Raw genomic sequence first — 5,000 nt, 5'->3', positions numbered from 1 at the left:
GGGAGAGAGAGATAGAGAGAGAGAGACAGAGACAGAGAGAGAGAGAGAGAGTTGGGGGAGGTAGAGAGAGAGAGGGTGGTGGGGATAGAGATACAGACAGAAAGGTTGAGGGAGAGACAGAGAGACAGAGAGAGACACACACACACACACACACACACACACACACACACACACACAAAGAGAGAGAGAGTGGGGGTAGAGAGAGAGGGGGGGATAGAGATACAGACAGAAAGAGAGAGGGAGGGAGAGAGACAGAGACAGACACACACAGAGACAAAGAGAGAGAGTGGGGGGGGGGTAGAGAGAGAGGGGGGTGGGGATAGAGATACAGACAGAAAGAGAGAGGGAGGGAGAGAGAGACAGACAGAGACAGACAGAGACAGACACACACACTCAGAGACAAAGAGAGAGAGAGAGAGAAAGAGAGAGAGGGGGAGGGGGTTAGAGAGAGAGGGTGGGGTGGGGATAGAGATACAGACAGAAAGATAGAAGGGAGGGAGAGACAGAGACAGACACACAGAGAGACAAAGAGAGAGAGAGAGGGGGGGGGCTAGAGAGAGAGGTGGGGACAGATATACAGACAGAAAGAGAGGGAAGGAGAGAGCGGGGAAGACAGACAGAGCTAATGAGAGACAGAGAATATGTGCCTGGAGGGGGTGGAGTGCAGAGAGAAAGAGAGAGGGAGAGAGAGAGAGGGGGGGGGAAACAGAGAGACAGAGAGAGAGAGGACGAGACACAGAGAGAGACCGAGAGACTGAGAAAGGTAGAGAGTTTAAGCCGGGGGGGGGGGAGAGGGGTGGAGCACAGAGAGAGACAGACAGACAGAGACAGAGATACAGAGGGAGAGAGAGTAGGAGCACACAGAGAGACAGACAGACAGAGAGACAGAGAGACAGAGACAGAGATACAGAGGGAGAGAGAGTAGGAAGAAAACAGAGAGAGAGAGAGACAGACATAGGGAAACAGAGAGAGGGAGAGAGACACAGAAAGGATGGGGGGTGGGGAGGGAGAGATTGAGATTGATTGAGATGGTTTATTCATATAGGCCACAGCCCCTTTGAAGGGGGATATACAGTAAAATGCTAAAGTCATACATTCAAAAGTCTTCATGATGTAACATATACATTTCTCCTTTTGAGTGCTTTACACAGATATAGAGCGAAATCCTTGACAGTCTTTTCATTTGTTGATGACATTAACATGATAAGTCTAAACAAGCAAGGGTGTTGACAGTATTTAACTGGAATCAATTGTTCTCTGAGATCTCTTAATACTGGGCAACACAGCACAAAGTGAACTTCATCTTCTTTAGATTCTTGACACATTGGACAAAACAAATTTTGGGCACATGATTTTCGATATCGATAATAATGCGTACATATTTCAGTAACACCTAATCTAAACCTTGCCAAAGTATATTTCAGATGTCTATCAAGTCTCATTGACAAATAAACTGGCATATTATAAGGTATATGACAAAACATTCGATACAAATGGGTGGGGAGGGAGACAAAACATTCGATACAAATGGGTGGGGAGGGAGACACAAAGAGACAGAGAAATAAAGAGAGAGAGTGGGGTCCGGGAGAACAGAGAGAAAGAGAGAGGGAGAGAGGGGGGGGAGTCAGAGAGAGACACATAGTAAGAGAGAGAGAGAGACGGAGACAGAGATAAACAGAGAGAAAGAGAGAGAGGAAGAGACAGACACAGAGAGAGAGAGAGACGGAGATAGAGATAAACAGAGAGAAAGAGAGAGGAAGAGACAGACAGAGAGAGACGGAGACAGAGAGAAAGAGAGAGAGGAAGAGACAGAGAGAGAGAGACAGAGATAAACAGAGAGAAAGAGAGAGAGGAAGAGACAGACACAGAGAGAGAGAGAGACGGAGACAGAGATAAACAGAGAGAAAGAGAGAGAGAGGAAGAGACAGACAGAGAGAGAGACGGAGACAGAGATAAACAGAGAGAAAGAGAGAGAGGAAGACGCAGACAGAGAGATAGAGACAGAGAGAAACAGACACAGAGAGAGACAAAGAGAGAGAGGGACAGAGAGAAACAGACACAGAGAGAGACAAAGAGAGAGAGGGACAGAGAGAAACAGACACAGAGAGAGACAAAGAGAGAACAAGAACAAGACCAAGAACAAGAGCAAAATTTTATTCCATAGGCCTCCGGCCCCTAGAAACAAAAAGAACAATGTAGAATGCCTATTAAGGAAAAACGAAAACATGAAACAAGCCATGCATGCAAGAAAGTGGAATTTCCTAAACCTACAGATTTTCATTCAGTTATTTTCACAACTGACAGCCAGTACAGAGGGCGTTACTCGTCTATATTACCTACGAAATTGTTTCGAATTTTCAATGCATAAAAGATATAAATTCCTAGGTTCTTAGTTTTAAGCATGCTGTCACATTTTAGCAATTGTGGTAGAGATTGTATGCTACAATAGTCCAGGTATTTATCTCTAATTTCGAAATACAAAGGACAAACACAAATTACATGTTCCTCATCCTCCGTGACTGCACACAAGCTGCAAAGTTTATCCTGATTATTGTTAAAAAATGATTTCAAAGTTGCTCCTTTAAGAGGTAATAGTCCCAAGCGTAATTTAACATTACAGTCTCTGAAACATTTTATGTTCACAAAATCAAAATATCTTTCATTTTCAAAGGTAAATTTAAATGTTCTATAGTAATTATACATATTTTTCTGCATTACGGAGCTTTCCCATTCTTGTACGTAAATATCTGTTAGTTGTTGTTTAAGCAAAGAAATAAAAGATTTTTCGCACCCAACCCCTTGTTGCAGCCAAGAGAGAGAGGGGCAGAGAGAAACAGGCAGAGAGAGACGGAGAGACAGAGAGAGAGACAGACACAGAGAGAGACAGACAGAGAGAGAGAGAGCACCTTCACTGCACTGTTCTGACAGACTAGCAACAGCGCCCATGTCAACTGACGCAACAAAAAAGGAAGTCACGATGGTTTCGGGCCAGTGTCCAAGAACCAGGCGGTGGAACGTCTACCACGCTTCAGAAGGGTGAAGATGGGGAAAGGAGCAAGGGGGTGTGGGGGGGGGGGAGAAAGAGGCAAGGGGAGGGAGAGGGGGGAGGCAGCAGAGAGACAGGGAGAGACAGAGAGAGAGAGAGAGAGACAGAGAGAACCCATAACGATGTTGTCTGGTTTCTTTCCGCTGCTGACAACAGCGAAATCAGCCAGTGAGCAGCCAACGTGCGTGAGGCAAGATTTTGTTTCACTTCATAGAATTTCATTTTAGTCATTAATTTTGTCTGTCTATCCACCTATTTATTCATTTATTCATTTACTTTTCTTTCTTTCTTTCTTTCTTTCTATCTATCTATCTACTTACTTAATCATCTGTTTATTTTGTCTGACTTTCTGTCTTTCCTTAGTATTTATTCATTCATTATTCATTCATTTAGCTAGTTAGGTAGTTCGTTAGTTAGTTTGTTGGTTGGTTTGTTTGTCTGTCTGTCTGATTTTCCGTCTATCTTTCCTTAGTTAGTTAGTTTCTTAGTTTGTTATTGGGTTAAAACCCTTTTAAAAAAAACCCCAAAACGGGGAAGTCACTTCACTCAAATAGAAACATTTTTTTGTTTAAAAGGGAAAAAAAAAAAAAAAAAAAAAAAGGGAAAGAGGAGGAGGGGGGGAGGGGAAGGGGGAGGGGGAGGGGGAAAAAGGGGGAAGGCCCAAAAAGCCCTTTTTTTAAAAAAGGAAGGAAGGGGGAGGAGGGTTTTTTTTAAAAAACCGGGAAAAGACAAATTTTTTTGTGTGTTATTTTTGCGCCATTTTTAAAAAATTTTTTTTTTCATTTTTTTATCTTTTTTTTTCCTAAAGGGGTTTTTTAAAAAAAATTATTTTTTTTTTGGTTTTTAATTAAAAATTTTTTATTTTTTTTTCTTTTCCTTTTTCTTCTTTTTTTCCCTGCCTTTCCATTTTTCTATTTAAAATTCCCCTTTTTCCCTTTTTTTCCCCCCCCTTTTTTTTTTCTTGAGGATGATGAGAAAAAATAAAAGAAGAAAAAAGAACAAAGAAAAAAGAAAAACAAAAACAAGAAAAAGAAGAACACAAGAATCACCATTTCTCTTTTGGAAGCCAGGGGCCCCCGGGGAAACGCCTCCTCGTTTAAAATTTTGTTTGGGGTGGCAGTGAACCCGGGAAATTGTACAAAAAGCAATCGATTCTTTTTTCTTTTCTTTTTTTCTCTTCCAACCTGTTTTTTATCAGACCCCGGTGATGGCAGTTGTGTAATGGCTGCTCTTAATTTAAGGAGGGGGAGAGGGGCCAAAAGGGGGGGGGGGGGGGTCGGGGGGGGTTTGGGGGGGGGGGGGGCGGTTGACAGAAAGGGGGGAGGGGGAGAGCGGGGGGAAAGGGGGGGGGGGGCCCCGACTAAGATACAGACAGCCCGACGGAAAAGAAAAAAAAAGGGGAAAAAAGGGGGAAAGATGGTTTGAAGGGGAGGGACAAGAGAGGGGGGGGTGGCGGGGGGGGGTTTGGGGGGGGGGGGGGCCCGGGATGAGTAAGACAAAAAACGACAGAGGGCCCGAAGAAAAAAAAAGGGGAAAGGGGGGAAAGGGATGGCTTAAAAGAGGAGGGACAAGGGGGAAGGGAAAGATTTGAAACTGAGAGAGAAAATGTACAGAGAGGACAAAAAAAAAATTTTTTCCCGGGGGAAAGGGGTAGGAGGGGAGAGGGGAGGGGGAAGGAGAGGGGGGAGGGGGGGCGGAGGGGGGGGGGAGGGAGAGAAAATTTTAAAACAGAGAGAGAGAGAGAAAAGAGATATAGGTTTTTAAAAACGGGAAAAAATGGGGGACAGGGGAAAAAAAAAATATTAAAAAATTTGGGGGGGGGCAGACAGAGGAGGAAATATATTGAATTGGGGGAGAGGGGGGAGAGAAAGAAAATATTAAAAATTTGAAGAAAAGGAGTGGAAAATATAATATATATATATAATTTGGGTTTTTTTTTTTTTTTTTATTGAAA

This window comes from Babylonia areolata, chromosome 5 (genome assembly GCF_041734735.1).
Source record: "Babylonia areolata isolate BAREFJ2019XMU chromosome 5, ASM4173473v1, whole genome shotgun sequence".
In the NCBI taxonomy this organism is placed as follows: domain Eukaryota; kingdom Metazoa; phylum Mollusca; class Gastropoda; order Neogastropoda; family Buccinidae; genus Babylonia; species Babylonia areolata.
The sequence above is the reverse complement of the archived record's forward strand: the minus strand, read 5'-3'. Positions refer to the sequence as shown.